Genomic DNA, 18,457 nt, shown 5'->3' on the forward strand with positions numbered 1-18,457 from the left:
TGTGTTCTCAGGTTAAGGTAGCACCAAAATTGTCAGGAAGGTGGGTGAGCGAGGTGGGGAAGTAAATAAGACTTTTCAGGATTCATTGGGGAAGCCAAGGCTCCATTAACCTCCTCACAGGAACCAGAAAGAAATCTTTGTTAAATACTTTGTTCTGAAGAAGATACTGCGAGGGTCTGAGTGTGACGCCAGTAGTAAGGAAGGAGACGGGGCACCAATGGGGAAACACAAGGCATCCTTCACCTTTCCTCAAACCACTGCCAAGTCTAATTACGTTTTTTTCTACCAGGGACAACTCCTCCAAGCGGGGGCAGGTTTTACCTAGGGGGGTCCACAGGCTATTTTAAAATTTTAATTCAAAGACTACACACAAATGGTAGCAAGGCCACTTACCGTGCCCCCTCCCCCACCCCCACTCAGGATTTAGTCCCCCTGCTTTGCACATCACACCTCAGCCGTGCTCGAGGCAGCTGCCTCTCCTCTCCACACAGGCCTTGTACTTGGAGTGATGCGCTGGCTCCCACGCTTGGCTCCCTGGCTCAGGCACGTGACCTAGGTTAAGCCACAGGTACCTTCTAGCTGCAAGGATGGTCATGTGACCCTGGTACAGTCAGTGAAATGCCATAAGACTTTGGGGGTTGGGGTGTGCCCTGCCATTTTCCCCAACGTGCCCTCATGGCAGGCAGCCACGTAAGGTGCACCCCTGCTTGAGGTCTGAATCCAGGGGCACCCAGGGGCTGGCAGGTAAGCATCTATCTGCCTTTGGTTCAGGTCATGATCCTGGGGTCCTGAGATCAAGTCCCACATTAGGCCCCCTGCAAAGAGCCTGCTTTCTCCCTCTGCCTGTGTCTCTGTGTGTGTGTGTTTCTCATGAATAAATAAAATCCTAAAATAAAAAGAGAGAGAGAGATCTGAATCCAGACACCTCTGAAACCAAGCTTGCCCCATGGAGGTTTCATTTCTAGAAGCCAACAAATCCCATTTTTGCTTATGTCACTTTATATTAGATCTTATGTCACTCGCAACCAAGAAAGTACTAACTATGCATCACTTATCAGATTTTTAATCTGTAAAATAGAGGAATTCTGTTAGAAGGTAATATCTATCAGCAGCCTATGTATCATCTTGGCTTTAAGAGAAAAACGGGAGAGGAGAAGCCTTATAATATTCCAAAGCAAAACAGGTATTTCCAGATAAACTGCATCCCATACTTGCAATCAGTTCAATAAAATTTATAAAGTGCCCATCGTACTCTAAGTATATGTTATTTCTTCCTCTCTGCATCACTGTGGAGGGTAAATGCATACATCACACAGAATGCCATTTACATCACAGTTGGAAACGTGCCCCTTGAGCACACTATTGCCACGGTGATTAGAATCTAGCCGCACATTAGAAACGACAAATACCCACCATTTGCTTCAACGTGGATGGAACTGGAAGGTATTATGCTGAGTGAAGTAAGTCAATCGGAGAAGGACAAACATTATATGTTCTCATTCATTTGGGGAATATAAATAATAGTGAAAGGGAATATAAGGGAAGGGAGAAGAAATGTGGGGAAAATATCAGAAAGGGAGACAGAACATGAAGACTCCTAACTCTGGGAAATGAACTAGGGGTGGTGGAAGGGGAGGAGGGCGGGGCATGGGGGTGACTGGGTGGGGGGCACTGAGGGGGTCACTTGACGGGATGAGCACTGGGTGTTATTCTGTATGTTGGTAAATTGAACACCAATAAAAATAAATTTATTATTAAAAAAAAAATCTAGCCGCAGAAAAAAACAGTGAAAGTGAGCAAACTGCGTTCTCATCTTTCAAATAGCATCTGTTGGACCTGTGTGCATGGGGTCTATACCTTTATAAATATTGCCCGACACTGTCTGTAACTAGAGTCATGCAGGCCTAAAATCTTGTCCTGCCAATTTTCTATTACTGTGAATGTCATGGGAATGCTTGGCAGCAACGAAGTACGAAAAAACGCCAAGGAAATGAATGGCTCTGGGCTGTGCTGCTGAAACACATCCGCTAATATTTAAAATTCCATGTCACAGGACATCACTCAGCCGCTGACCGAGCTGTGAGGGCTGGGCCTGCTGGGGGTTCAGACCAGGGCTCCAGGTTCCCTCGGTTGGATTTTTATTTCTTCCTACTGTCTCCCTCCCTCCCTCTGCCCTCTCCCTTTCCTCAACCCCAGGTTTCTGGGATTAATTGAGAATGTTGTTCAGGAGATATCAGAAAAAGTTTGTACATATGGTGCCAGTTAGGGTTTGTCGGGGCGTATTTCGTGCTTCTTGGGGTAAAGAAACCCAAATGTACTAAATACCCGTGTCTTGCTTAGAATAGTCATGTGAGGTCTGCATACCTTGGCTTGGAAATCCCTAGTTTTCATCGTTTTGGAGGGCAACCTCACCGGCCTGGTGCTGTGTCCTCAGGGTCACACCCGAGAGCAGGGGTCTGAGCCCTCCCAGGCCTACTGGCTCTCGGATGACATCAGGGCAGACTCAGTGCAGAGGACACCCAGGCTGTGTGCTGACCTACCTGAGGGCCCTTGGCACGTGCTCTGTGCTATCTGTCGTCCCTAGGGGCGTCAGGACACACCGGGGACCTCCACACCGAGGGTAGGGCCCGGTCCTCCTTGGGCGTGGGCTCATTCATGTCCTGCTTCCTGCCTGCTCTATGCTCCCTTAGTTTCTCCATGGCCACGTGGCCACCTGCTGAGAACCCACCAGGTGCGGGGCACTGAGAGATGCACCGAGGTACTACCTGCCACTCCGCCCCTCCTTATCCCTGCCGGCAAGCACCTGTCACATGAAACGTCTTACCTGCTGGACCCAACAGCCCGGATGACAGCGGCAGCCAGAGCCACAGCGACCGGCCCTCCTGTCTCCCTGCTTTACTTGGGCCCCTCAAGGGAAAGCCTCAGTCATCAGGGGCCCCTGGGTGGCTCAGCCGGGGAGCATCTGCTTTTCGCCCAGGGCGTGACCCGGGGTCCCGGGATCTAGTCCCGCATCGGGCTCCCGCGGGGAGCCTGCTTCTCCCTCTGCCTGTGTCTCTGCCTCTCTGTATCTCTCACATTCTTTATGAATAAATAAATGAAATCTTTAAAAACCAAAAACCAAAAGCCCCTCAGTCATCATTCTCAGTTCCTTGCTCACCAGATGCTAGGCCGGCCACATCCTCCTTATGCTGCCTCTTATCATCCGACCACCCTGGCCCTCACCCAGCCGTTGCCCAGGCCCTTCCCCAGGCGTCTCCAGCTAGAATTCATTCATGCGCTGCCCCCAGAGTTAATTCTCTGCAGTTCCCATAGACGCTGTCCCCGGTGAGCCCGAGCCTCCCCTGGCCTCCCTCCCCAGGCGCTCCTGCTCCCGCTCGCTCCCCGGCACCACCTGGGGCTCCCCACTCTCCTCCACCTGGCGGCTCCCCACTTCCCGCCTCCTCGCCTGGGGCCCCTGGGCGCAGGGAGCCTCCCACCTCCCCGCCTGCCCGCTGCCCCCGGCGCAGGACGCGCTCCGGGCCACGTGGGGTCTGGACGTGGGGTTGCCTGTTCCTCAAAAGGCTTCCTCTGTCTTCTCTCCTTGGAGGGCTTGTGTTTGCTACTCACCCTGGATTCAAGAGTCAGCTCACGGGTCACCCCTGGCTTCTCCGGCGAGTCGGTGCTCCCCGAGCTCCCAGAAGCCGTGAGCCCAGCCCATTCCATACCCCGGGTGCTGCTTGTTGACGTGGTGACCTAGGCCCCAGCCGGAGCGCCTGACGCAAAGCTTCCTCGTCTAGGGCGTGGAGGTGAAGTACGGGGTGAGCTCTGGCCACCGCCCTCCCCCCCCCCCCAAAGGTGCAATACAGTGTACGCGGGGAGCACGGCCCAGCGGTGTCCGAGGCTAAACAGAGGCCGCCGAGTGGTGCACTCTCCGGACCTGGGAGGAAGGAAACACGGTTTGGGAATGGAAGTCAAGGAAGGACTGGATTTGGGTCTTGGGAAGCTGCCATTCAGCGGGTAGGGAGCAAGGAGACTCAGGACTCAGGAAAGGGAAAGAGAAACGTGAGCCAAGGTACAAAAGCAAGAAAGCACAGGGCATGCTCAGGGCCGGAAGGGGAAGAAGGGGCCAGAGGGGTGGGACCAGGCTCTGAAGGCCCAGGAGCAGCAGGCTCAAGGGCATGGACCCCGTCCAGCAGGCACCTGAACGATCTTGGCCGAGGGAGTAAGTGTGGAAAATGATAGGTTGGGATCAATTAGCCGGTGGTGTGCTGGACAATGGATGACTCGAGTCAGAAAAACAAGTTCAGAGGCTCTTTCACAATCCAGGTCCGAGGGAAGGAGGCCTTGCCCAGGTCGTGACAAAAGGAATTAGAGAGCTATCTGGGGACAGAAGTGAATGGCTAGGGTGACTCCTTACTGGAAAGGAAAAGACAGATGGCCCAGAAATTTCAAGCCCCCAAACAGTAACTTTGACAAATGGGATTGTTAGTGCAAGGGCTGTAATTTGACAGGAGATCGTGGATTTTTTTGTTTGAGACTTGTTACGTGTGAGAGAACTGTGGGGTCCCTCAAAAGAAGTGCCCAGCAGGGAGCTGGAGATTAAAGACAATATTGTGTGGTGTGGCCGAGAGCATAGGTCTAGCTGGACTGGGTTTGGATCCTTGTCACATTACTTATTAGAAGGGTGATCTGAGGTCTCAGTTCCTCATGTGTAAGATGGATACAATTATAGTGCTGACCTCATTGGGTTCTTGGGAAGATAAATGAAATAATTATACGTAAAAGTCCCCAAAACACCATGTCTGGCACCTGGTAAGGGCTCAATAAGTATTGGCTATTATCATTAATAGCAAAAATAGAGAAAAATTTCTTTAGAAATTATTTATTAGTTATGCAAGGTAAATAATATTATTATTATTATCCCATTTTCGAGTGAAAAAAACATAAGTCAGTAAAGTTAGTATCACATACCTAATAGGTAGCAGAGCCAAAGCTGAAATCTGGATTCTCTGTGCCAAATCCCATGATTTAAATGGGTGGGGGTGGGGCAGAAGGCAGGACAGGGCATGGGGTGGGGTGGGGTGGGGTGGGGTGGGTGAGAGCTGCAGGAGGCCAGTCACACAACCTCCAAGCACCACCAAATATCAGGATTGGGTTTTAATGTAAGGTCCTTATTGTCTCAGTGACAATCCTATGTGAACTATACCAAAGCCGTCAATCCAGCAGAGTAATCAATTCTTAGAGAAGGGGGTCCTTAAAGGTGATGAAGTCTCCACGAAGTGGTCTGTTTGCTTAGGTTGTCTAGTGCCCACCTCCACCCACCAACCTTGCAAGGTTCTGGTACATCGTCAGAGACAGGTTTTCTCCTTTCATTTATAACACAGATTGCTAATAACAGTCTGATACCTGTCAGCAGGAGTCTCACCCAGCTGGCACGGCTGCCCATAAATCTCACATTTCAAGTGATTCCTCCAACATTATAAAGATTGGGAAATTGTGTTGAGGATGAAATCGACAATGAGCTTCTGCCTGGTAGCTGGGAAAATGATTATTGCTGACCCCTTTCTGTCTTTGAATTACTGCTTAGCTTTCTGTCTGGACATATGGAAAGAAGAACTCTTTGGGGAACGCTGCCAGATAAAGCTGGCTTACCTTGGATTCCTGAACGGATGGTATGTCTAAGAATAGACTCCAAAGGGAGATGCAGGAGAGCTGAGTGGAACCATAAGAATTGGGCATTTTGTTCACTTTTTCCCATAACTCCTCTGACTTAAGAAGTGAATAAATTCATGGCATAATGCCACAGAGAATGAATAGTAAAGAGCACTGGAGAAAGGACAGACTCTTGAGAAGGCTCTATTGTCAAAGGAATGCAAGAAATGAGATGGCTAGATCATCTCCTTCCACTCAGGCACCAAGGTAGGAGACGGGACTGGTGGTTTTATGAGAGGTGGAGACGGGACATTTCAAATTCTAATCCTACCTTGGAATGCTGATTCCATCATGGCCAAGGGCATTTTTTATTATTTCCATGCCTCTTTTCCCACATCTATAAAAAGGAGTTAATCAAGGGTGTTGCTGAGGTTTAATTAGTTAATACTGTAGAGTGCTTTGAAGATGAAAAGAAGATTATAAATACAGTTCAGTTCTCTTTTAAGAAGCACAGGTTGAAGTTAAGATGTAACAAATCATATGTCCCAAAATAGCTGGGGGCAAATGAAGGTGGTTTGGCTTTGATAGGTAACTTTCCCTGACATTACTCAGACATTGCAGCTGGGCAAAGACAAATGATGTCACCCTGTTTCCAAGCTTTTCAGAATTTTGTTGAGAGAAACGGAGAGGAAATAGTTGGTCTCCATCAGGAGAATGAGGAAATCCAAAGAAAAATAAAAAAGGATGCAAGTATTTGTAGTGAGTCTCCACTTCTCTGACCCCACACCCTGCAGGATAATCTGAACTCCAAGTGAGCCTAGAGCCAGGAGCCGTATACACATAAATCGGCTTCCCTCAGATCAGAGTTCTAGGAGTGGTGGTGTTGAAAACAGACAATGGAGAGGAGTAAGTGGAAAGAGGCGGTGGCATGGCCTAGGCCAAGTCTCAGGGTGGCCTCAACTGTCAAGCTGTGTGATGCTGAGCAAATTACTTTACTTCTGGAAACTTGTTTAGTCTTCTGTGAGATGGGCATCATTCCTTCCTCCTAGGATACTATGAGGAGAAACTGAAGTCATTGGTATGAAGTGTTGATATAATTGGTATGGCATATAGTTCCTCTCTGTCTTTTTACAATTATTTTCACCCGATGTCTCTTCTTCCTTCAGCCCAGACTGGCTTTTTTCAGAAGCTTCTTAAATGCCAATATCCTAGATTATTGTTTTCAATTCTAAACTGTTGGGGCTGCTCTATGTACTTTCCATGTTTTCACTGGAGAATCTAAGAGCTCATTCCTACTCTGAAACAGCATTCCAAGAAGGAGACTGTTTCAGCCAAGGTTGTTTCAAGGAGAAAGTCAAGTAGAACACACACACACACACACACACACACACACGTGCATGTGCATGCCCTAGATTATTTTTTAAATCCCAGATCTCAATGCAGCTGTCTTTCTATGCCACTGTCTTGCAACTGACATCCTGTTATTAAATTCCTGAGAATGAAGGCTCTCTGAAAACATAACCCACAATAAAAGGGAAAAGCCTGGGACTGCCAGGTATGTGCTCTTCAGACTGTATCTTTTGTCAAAATGACTGAAGCCCTCTTCACTTCACTATTTTGAAGTGGCAGAGCCCAAGTTGGCATTCCTGTAGGATTTTGGGGAGGTAGCTTGTGTTCCCAACAAATCCCAACCAAAAGTCCTCACTGAGATCCACAGGTACCTAAAATGGTTAGGACTAGGGGTGCAGGATGGGGGAATTTAGAGATTACAAAGGTGTCTCCATGCCCCTATTTCACTGGCACAGACACCAAGTTCCAGGCTCCCAAGAGATGCATATACAAAAGATGTTGGAATCAGGTAAATATCACTGGGCTCTCCACCCATTCATGGGCCAATCTATCAATGCCTGACCACTGCTGCAGGAAAACATCACCAAGATTTACAGTTATAGCTACCTGGATGTCTAAAAAGCACAAAAGAACACCTTAAAAATTAAACTTCAAAAAAAATTGAACTTTAAATTAGGAATGGTGAATTGGGTGAGTCCTGGAAGTGGTAAGGACAGTGGGATATGAATGTTGGGATGGATTATGGATTGTAGTGCCTGGCTTGTGGGAGTCACTCAAGTGAAAGCAGCATGGAATCACTGGTCTCTCCTCTCCTTTCCTGACTCTTTTCAATGACATCATGAACACCATTGGCGTTGGCATCTTTTGGTATAGAGGACAAAGAGATGAACTGATAAGCAAAGATAAGTGTACATTTTATAGTTTGCATATACCCTCAGTGTTGGGCCATATACCAATTTTACCAAATGTGAACCTGCTGCAGCTTGATTTATAAAAGTATTAATTTTAGAGGGAAGACCAAGTGCTGACTTCGCTAGTATCACCCCACCTGTTAAAGTTACAGGGTGTAAGCAGGAAGGAGAGAAAAATCAATCAAGGGAGGCTATGTAATGCAATGCCACACACTTCAGATGTCCTGTCTCCAGGATACTTCATGGAGTGAAGACTGTGACAGCTCAGCTCCTGAAGTCTGGCTATCACCGCAGAGAGAACATACCTGCCATTCACTACATCTATGAAGATCAGCAACCTTTTGGGTTCATCAGCCTGACTTAAATGAGATGGAAAGTCAAGAGGAAGGACAAGAATAGAGAAACAACCCACAGCCAGACCATTTCACCTTCTCATTCTCCTACTTCCATGTGTCCCAAATCCTTAACCATCTTAGAGAAACAGAAGACCCTGCAGCAGAGTCTGTTGCCATGATTTTAGCAGGATCCCTTGGGGGTTCTGCAGCCTTGGTCCTCCTTGGCCAAGATGGAGTGTGGGGGTGAATGCAAGAGTGGGTTGGTCTTGGGTACTAATCTCCTTGTAGCTGTTACACCACTGTACAACTGATGATGAAAAACAGACTCTGATTATGTCATTAATGTAGAATCACTTACTGTGTTGCCCCAATTTTTTTAGTTTCTGTGTTTTCAGAAACAAGATGCATTTTCATCACCTCACTTCTATCTGTGCTCCAGTGACACTGTCACACCACACCATTCTGCAAACACCATGTACCTTCGTGACTATGAGTGTCTTTATATCCACACTTGTTCTGCCTGGCATCAGCTGTCCCGTCTCTGCCCCTAGGCAGTTCTTACTCATCATTGCAGGTCCAACTCAAACACTGCCTCCTCTAAGAAGCCAGAGATCCATGGATTATTTTCCTTAACTCTATCCTTATCAAATTGGCATAGAGCAAACATTCATTTGAATGTGTGTGCTTTTCACTAAACTCTCAATTTCTTGAGGACTTGGAATCTGATATTCAATTTTTAAAAAACACTCCATTACTAACACACTCTTTGGTTTATAAAATATATCCAATATAGGTCTACAGAATGAAGGAATGACTGAAAAAAACACAGTCAAAAAGAAAAGGGAAGTTTTCAACAAGTACTGAAAAGAAATGATTACCATCCCTAACATATAAAGATATTTTTCAAATAATAAGATAAATACAAACATAAGAGAAAAGCAGGCAAAGGACAAACGATGACAATTAATTAAGGAAGAAATACAGATAGCAGATAGAACTTATGAACATTTTCCAACTTCATTATTACCAAGGAGATGCAAATTAAACAATGAGATAATTTTTTCCTCTATTAACTTGGTGAAGATAAAAACATAAATTTTCGTGGAGTTGAGGGTCTAGTGAGATAGGCACTCTGGTGAGTATGAAAAGTAATCTTTCTGGGAAACACTTCAGATATGCATATGTATATACCAAAACTCTTAAAAATGGTTTACATAGTTTGTCCTAGTAATTCTTTTAGGCATCTATTATAAAGGAATAATTAGAAATGCAATAAAAATCTATAAGGATGACATTCAAAGAAATATTTACAATATCAAAAATTTGAAAATAATATAAATGTCCAAAAATAAGAGTTTAAAAAAATAAGAGTTTAAAAATTATCTCCATAATAAACAACCTAATCTTTCATCTAAAGGAGTTAATATATATATATGCACATATATATTACACCTAAATGAGCTTATGTATATATATATATGCTTATGTATATATATATTACACCTAAAAGAGCTAATACACATATAGATATATATGTATTATATGTGTGTATGTGTGTATATATATATATATATATATATATATATATATACACACACATATATATGGCCTAAAACCAGTAGAAGGAAGGAAATAATTAAAGATTAGAGCAGAAATAAACAAAATAGAACCTAAAAAAGCAAAACAAAACAGATCAATGAAACCAGGAGCTTGTTCTTTGAAAAGATCAACAAAATTGATAAACCTTTAGGTAGACTCATTGAAAAGAAATGAGAAAAACTCAAATGAAATAAACAAAATCAGAAATGAAAGAGGAGAAATAACGACACCACGGAAATACAAAGAGTATAAGAGAATATTATGAAAATACGCCAACAAATTGGACAACCTAGAAGAAATGGATAAATTCCTACAAAAATATAACCTATCAAAACTCAATCAGAAAGAAATAGAAAATTTGAACAGACTGATTACCAGCAGTGAAATTGAATTAGTAATAAAAAAAAAAACTTCCAATAAACTTCCAATAAACAAAGTCCAGAACTAGAAGTCTTCACAGATAAATTCTACCAAACATTAAAAGAAAGAAATTGGGACGCCTGGGTGGCTCAGTGGTTGAGCATCTGCCTTTGGCTCAGGGCGTGATCCTGGAGTCAGGATAGAGTCCCACATTGGGCTCCCTGCATGGAGCCTGCTTCTCCCTCTCTCTGCATCTCTGCCTCTCTCTCTCTATCATGAATAAATAAATAAAATCTTTAAAAAAAATAAAGAAAGAAATTATGGGGTGCCTGGCTGGATCAGTTGGTTCAGTGTCTCGACTCTTGGTTTCAACTCAGGTCATGATCCTGGGATTATAGAATTAAGCCCTGCGTTGGACTTAATTGCTCAGTGAGGAGTCGGCTTGGCACTCTCTCTCTCCCTCTCACTCTGTCCCTCCATCCCACTCATGTACTTTCTCTCCTTCTCTCTCAAATAAATAAAGCTTAAAGAAAAAAATCAATAACCATTTTTTTCAAACTATTCCAAAAAACATAAGAGGAAAGAAAACTTCCAAATTCATTTTGTGAGGCCAGGATAACTCTGGTATCAAAACCAAACAAAGAGGGATGCCTGGGTGGCTCAGCAGTTGAGTATCTGCCTTTGGCTCAGGGTGTAATCCTGGAGTTCTGGGATCAAGTCCCACATTGGGCTTCCTGCAGCAAGCCTGCTTCTCCCTCTGCCTATATCTCTCCCTCTCTCTCTCTGTGTCTCTCATGAATAAATAAATAAAATCTTAGAAAATACACTATTTTTTAAAAAAAAAGGCCAATATCTCTGATGAACATAAATGCAAAAATCCTCAACAAAATATTAGTAAACTGAATCCAATGATACATTAAGAGCATCATTCACCATAATCAAGTGGAATTTATTACTGGATGCTAGGGTGGTTCAATATTTATAAGTCAATTAATGTGACACATCACATGAACAAGAGAAAGGATAAAAACCATATGATCATTTCAACAGATGCTGAAAAAGCATTTGACAAAGTACAACATCCATTCATGGTAAAAAAATAAAAAAAACCCTCAACAAAGTAGGTTTAGGGGGAACATACCTCAATGTAATAAAAGCCATCTATGAAAACTCCACACCTAACATCATATTCAGTGGTGAAAAACCAAGAGCTTTTCCCCTAAGTTCAGGAATAAGCCATGAATGTCCACTCTGTTTTATTCAACATAGTACTGGAAGTCTTAGCTTTAGCAATCACACAAGAAAAAGAGATAAAATGCATCCAAATTGATAAGGAAATAGTGAAACTTTCACTATTTGCAGATGACATAATACTATATATAGAAAACCCTAAAGACTCCACCTAAAAACTGCTACAAGTGATAAATGAATTCAGTAAGGTTGCAGGATACAAAACCAATATACAGAAATCAATTTATTTTTATACATTAATAATGAAGTAGCAGAAAGAGAAGTTAAGAAAATAATGCCTTCTACAATTACATCCCAAATAACAAAATACCTAGAAAGAAACATAACCAAGGAGGTGAAAGACTTGTACTCTGAAAACACTGATGAAAGAAATTGAAGATGATGCAAACCATGGGAAGATATTCTAAGGTCATGGATTAGGAGAACAAATATTGTTAAAATGTTCATATTACCCAAAGCAGTCTACAGAATTAATGCAATCACTATCAAAATACCAAGAGCATTTTTCACAGAGCTAGCACAAATAATCCTAAAATTTGTATTGAGCCACAAAAGACCCCAAATAGCCAAAATAGTCTTGAGAAAGAACAAAGCTGAAGGTATAACAATCCCAGATTTCAAGATATACTATAACACTTTACTCATCAAAACTGTATGGTACTGACCCAAAAATAGACACATCAATGGAACATAACAGAGATCCCAGAAATAAATCCATGATTATATGCTCAGTAAATCTCTGACATAGGAGGCAAAAATATGCAGTGGGACAAAGACAGTCTCTTCAATAAATGGTGTTAGGGAAACTGGAGAGCTACATGCAAAAGAATGAACCCAGACCACTTTCTCACAGCATACACAAAAATAAATTCAAAATGGATTAAAGATCTAAACGTGAGGCCTCAAACCATAAAAACCCTCAGAGAGAACACAGGCAGCAATGTCTTTGACATCAGGTGTGGCAACATTTTCATGTGTCTCCTGAGGCAAGAGAAACAAAAGCAAAAATAAACTACTAGAACTACATCAAAATCAAAAGCTTCTGTACAGCAAAGGAAATCACCAACAAAACAAAAAGATAACCTGCTAAATGGGAGAAGATATTTGCAAATGACATATCAGATAAGGGGTTAGTATCCAAAATCTATAAAGAACTTATACAACTCAACACCAAAAAAAACCCAAATAATCCAATTAAATATTGAACAGAAGACATGCACAGACATTTCTCCAAAGAAGACATACAGCTTGCCAAAAGACACATGAAAAAATGCTCAACATCACTCATCATCAGGGAAATACAAATCAAAATGGTAATGAGATATCACCTCACACCTGTCAGAATGGCTACAATAAAAAAACACAAGAAACAACAAGTGTTGGCAAGGATGTGGAGAAATGGAACCCTCGTGCACTGTTGGGAATACAAGCTCGTGCAGACACCATGGAAAACAGTATGGAGGAGCCTCAAAAAGTTAAAAATAGAATTACCGTATGACCTCCATAATTCCATTCCTGGGTATTTATCCAAAGAATATGAAAACACTAATTCAGAAAGATACATGTATCCCTACGTTTATTGCAGCATTATTTATGATAGCCAGATTATGGAAGCAATTCAAGTGTTCTTTGATAGATGAATAAAGAAGATGTGGTATATATTATATATGGTACACACACACATATACACACACACCACACACACAGGAATATTATTCAGCCATAAAAAAAGAATGAAATCTTACCATTCTCAACAACATGGATGGAACTAAAGAGTATAATGTTAAGCAAAGTTAGTCAGGGAAAGAAAAGTACCATATGATTTCACACTTATGTGAACTCTAAGGGGGAAAAAAAAGAGAGAAAGAGGAAAACCAAGAAACAGACTCTTACCTATAGAGAACAAACTTATGGTTACCAGAGGGGAGGTAGGTGCGGAGGTGGGTAAGGATATAGGCGATAGGAATTAAGGAATGTACTTATGATGAGCACTGGGTATGGGATTGTTGAATCACTATATTGTATGCCTGAAACTAATACAGCACTGTATTTTCACTATACTGGAATTAAAATAAAAACTTAATTTAAAAAAGAAGAGGTGGAAAAAAAAAATAAATAAAAAAATAAAAAAATAAAAAAGAAGAGGTGGTATATATATACAATTACTATGACTGGTACTCAGCCATAAAAAAAGAAATAATCTTGCCATTTGCAATAATATGGATGATCTAGAGGGTATAATGCTACATAAAATAAGCCAGCCAGAGAAAGAAAAATACCATATAATTTCACTCATATGTGGAATGAAAGAAACAAAAGTGAACAAAGAATATAAGAGACAAAAAAACACAGACCTTATCTATAGAGAACAGATGGTTACCAGAGGGGAGGTGGGTAAGGGGATGGGTAAAAGAGCTGAAGGGGGCTATGAGTACACTTATCAAAATGAGCACCGAGTAATGTGTAGAATTGTTGAATCACAATATTGTACACTTGAAACTAATATAACAGTGTGTGGTAATTACCCCGGAAGCTTAAAAATAAGTAAAAATAAAAATAATCTCCATATGATGGAATATCATATAGCTGTTAAAAACATGTTTTTTCCAAAAACCTCAAGAAAGATAAAAAAAAAACATGTTTTCAAAGAGTATTCCATGGGATACATAGGAAAAGATTTCTCATATAATGTCATCAAAAAGACTAAGGTGTAAAAATCTATCTGTCATATGTTTCCAGTTTTGTAAAATATAGATAGCCAGATAAATCCTTGTAAAGAAAATACCCACATGGACATACACCAATGTTAACTATAGTTCTATCTGGGTGGAAGTATTTTGGGTGATTTTTATTTCCTTTTTTATAATTTTATAATTGCCTTGTTTCTTACATTTTTCATAATAAGCTTTTGTACTAGGGCAAAATGAGCTTTTTTACTGAGATTAAAGATTTAAGAAGAACTATGAAACATCACCATATAACTATCAAATGGCTTTTAAATAAAAATGATAATACCAGATACTGGAGAGAATGCAGAGAAGCTGGATCACTCCTACATTACCGGTGGGAATGTAAAATGGCATATTGACTTGAAAAAGAGTATGGCAGTTTCTTACAAAACATGTGCTTACCAAAGACCCAGAACCTACACTTGTGAGCATTTATCTTAGAGAAGTAATAACTTCACCCAGAAACCTATACACAAGTATTCCTTTCTTTGTAATCGACAAAACCTGAAAATAACCCAGATGCCCTCCATTGAGCAGATGGTTAAATAAACTGTGGTACATCCATTCCATGGACCACTACTCAGCAACAAAAACGTACAAACTCTGGATGCACACAACAACTTGGCTGTATTTTAAGGGAGTTAGGCTGAGTGGAAAGACAGCCAATCTTAAAAGGTTACCTATGGTACGATTCTATTTATATGTTGTTCTTGAAATGGCAAAATTATAAAGATAGGGTAAGAGATGAATGGTTGCCATTGGTTAGGGAGAAGGGAGAAGAGGAAGGAGAGATTTGGCTGTGCCCACAAGCAATCCTTGTGACAGAACCATTGTGTCTTGACTGTAGTAGTGAATACAACAAATCTACACATATGATAAAAATGCATAGAGCCAAGTACATACATACATACACTCACACACACAAATGAGTGTGTGTAAAACGTGAAATCTGAGTAAGGCTGGTATAGAGTACCAATGTCTACTTCCTGGTTGTGATGTTGTACTGTAGTCACATAAGATACTGACATTGAGAGAAAGTAGGTGAGGGGAATAGGGATATCTCTGCATTACTTTTTGCAACTGCATGTGAGTCTCCAATTATCTCAAAATTAAGAGTTAAAAAAATTAAAAAATGTACAGGAACCTATAAATTAAATGAGGCATAAGAGACCAATCATCTGGAGCACTTGGTTGGCTCCATCAGGGGAGCATGTAACTCTTGATCTCGGGGTTATGAGTTCAAGCCCCACATGCGGTGTAGAGATTATTTAAAAATAAAATCTTTAAAAAAGAGAGAGAGAGACATATCCAATTGCAATATGTAGTTCTTATTTGGATCCTGATTCAAATTCTAAAAACATGTGACGTTTGTGAGGTCCTACAAATACAAACATGGGCTGGATGGCCAATGCCCTTAAGAACTACAGGGTTTTGCAGGGATGGTATTTGCAGTTCTATTTCCAAAATAATGAGTCCTTCTCTTTTAGAGATTCAAACAAAATATTTAGAGGTGAAATCATATAATATCTGTATGTACTTCAACATGAGTAGGGAAGAGGCTAAGTGGACAGTTGGTTAGACTCCATCGCAAGTGGATGTGTGAATTGGTGTGATTATCCTAGCTTGCCTATTAATGTGTATCTTCAAAATTCTCCATAATAAAACTTTTTTAACAAGGAAAAAATAAAAAGAAGACCAAATCTCCAAGATAACCCTTCCAAGGTACTTACCTGCTCGTCAGAGAAGCACGTGGCTTTATTGGAGTACCTTGTGTACCAGCCACTGTGTTAGGCTTTAAGGACATGGCAGTAAGTAAAGAGGCTGCTCCTCTCCAGAGCTCAAAGGCCGGTAGAAGCAGAGAAATTGTAAAAGCAAATAAGTACATTTTTAGAGGGTGAGTGCTAATGAGGATTGTACGGTAGTGGAAGGACTGACAGTCCCTTGTCTCAGTGAAGTGGTATCCCAGCCAAGTGTTCAAGGACATGTTGCCGGCTGAGGCCATTACATCAGGGAAGAGGGTTCTTATTTTTATTTTTTTAATTTTTTTTTTATTTATTTGTGATAGTCACAGAGAGAGAGAGAGAGAATGAGGCAGAGACACAGGCAGAGGGAGAAGCAGGCTCCATGCACCGGGAGCCCGACGTGGGACTCGATCCCGGGTCTCCAGGATCGCGCCCTGGGCCAAAGGCAGGCGCCAAACCGCTGCGCCACCCAGGGATCCCGGGAAGAAAGTTCTTTAAGCAGGAACTTGATTCCTAAATAGGACTTAACACCGTCTGCTTCCACCTCAAGGCTGTTTATTTCAGATCCTGTTCCAACCCAAACTGTGTTACATCCTTATTGTCAACGGCCTCTGCTGTCACCTTTGGGGAGTAGCTGAAGCAGGGGTAAGGATGTTTACTAAGGTCTTTCAGTGCTCACAACAGGATGATGCGAGCTCAGATTCAGTCTCTCTCGCCACCAACCACCCCCTCCAAGGTCCTTGAACTTTTGGGTTGTGGCTCCATTCACCGGATATTGAACCAGAGGAAACTTGTTAAATGAGCCTTTTAGAGGAAAGGAAACTTGGTCATATGTCTTAAGGGGGAAAAAAAACCCAACCAGGATGCAATTGCATTTGATGAGGAGAGTGATTCATTTCACCTTGATAAGAATGGGAACGTGAGAGTAAGTTGTTTTATTGGGCGAGCACACACCAGAATCACGTTAGGGTGCAGCCCGACCCGTTGCCATAAGGTAAAGGACCCCATGTGGCTAACGGTCCCAAGGCCACAAGTCACATTTCTAGAGCGTGGTCTGCCCCAGGGCCACCCGGCGAGGCTCCCTGCGATTACCGTCCCACTGGGGAAGGCGCGATGAAGGTGAAGGCGATGGAAGGCAGTGGTGGAGGGGCCCGTGCCCCCAGGCCACGGCTGGCACGTGGCACACGCTTTGCGCGTGCAAGCAAGACACACACAAACGAAACCCCCCAACACGTCCGAAGAGCATTAACGCATGCCCAGGATGTGGCTGCTGGCTGAGATGCTTCCCCCCGCCCGGTCCCACTGTTACCAAACAGAGAATCCACACCTTCTGCAGAAAGCACGATCGCCAAGTAAAGGCGGACCTTCTCCTGGGACTCAGCACCCAGCACCGCCGCCAGGGCCGAGCATTTGTTTCCAGCCTCGCCCAGGGTCACTGTGGATCCGGCCAGAGAGAGAGACGGGGAGCGCCTCGGCCCTGACAAGGAATGATCCATCCTCGGGCACAAAACAATTTGCACCTTCAGTCTCGTCTGAATCCTCCCCTCTAGGGTCTTTGTGCTGATGGGAGAGACCACGAAGGAATGAATCCGGCTTTCCTCTCAGGAGTCGGCCTCTGATTACTTACCTCTAAATATTTTGTTTGGATCTCTAAAAGAGAAGGACTCATTATTTTGGAAATAGAACTGCAAATGCCATCCCTGCAAAACCCTGTAGCTCTTAAGGGCATTGGCCATCCAGCCCGTGTTTGTATTTGTAGCACAAACGTCACATGTTTTTAGAATTTGAATCAGGATCCAAGTAAGAACTACATATTGCAATTGGATATGTCTCTCTCTCTCTCTCTCTCTCTTTTTTTTTTTAAAGATTTTATTTTTACTTTTCCCCAAGCTGGAGTGTGATGATTTTGAGGGCCGCAAAGCTGGGCCTGAGAGAATAGTCTACACCGGGCACCCCAGCCGTTGGCCTGGAAGCAGAAGCCGGGGAGCGAGTGGCAGGGAGAGAAGAGAAGAAGTGCCCTGGCCTGAGTCCCCCGGGAGCTGGCGTGTTTCCGAGGAGCTGCGTGTCTTCTATTGCGCCCGCTTGGTTTAACAGCCAGGTCTTCCCGGCAGGAAAGATCATTTGGGAACCGGCTCCCGAGCCACTCTTTTATTGTGATTACAAGGGGAAATGGATCATTCCTTTTTTTTTTTTTTTTAAGATTTTATTTATTTATTTGAGAGACAGAGTGAAAGAGAGAGAGAAAGCACAAGTGTGGACAGGGCCAGAAGGAGAAGCAGACTCCCTGCTGACATTGGGGCTGGATCCCAGGATCCTGGGATCATGACCTGAGGAATATGGCTCATTCTAAGCAAGTCATAACTGGTGAGATAAAAATGTATTTTTCCAGTATAATTCAACAAACATCTATAGAGCTTCTGTCAAACACCATTGCTAAGCTTGAGGGGGTCCAGGTTCATTTATCGAATATGTACCGGGTGCCCACTCTTTGCCAGGCAGAAGGCTAGGTGCTGGGGGCACAGCGATTAGTCAGACAATCCCTTCTGAGT

The 18,457-nt window shown here is 42.8% G+C and overlaps 1 long non-coding RNA gene across 1 annotated transcript; it reads left to right on the forward strand.

Moving 5' to 3' along the window:
* Positions 1-1,345: 1,345 nt before the first annotated feature.
* Positions 1,346-3,123, forward strand: LOC125752773 (uncharacterized). Its single transcript, XR_007402996.1, has 2 exons — positions 1,346-1,460; positions 2,691-3,123. It is a non-coding gene; the product is annotated as an uncharacterized LOC125752773 (long non-coding RNA).
* Positions 3,124-18,457: the final 15,334 nt, after the last annotated feature.

The sequence above is a fragment of the Canis lupus genome, chromosome 17, assembly GCF_003254725.2.
Source record: "Canis lupus dingo isolate Sandy chromosome 17, ASM325472v2, whole genome shotgun sequence".
NCBI lineage: Eukaryota > Metazoa > Chordata > Mammalia > Carnivora > Canidae > Canis > Canis lupus.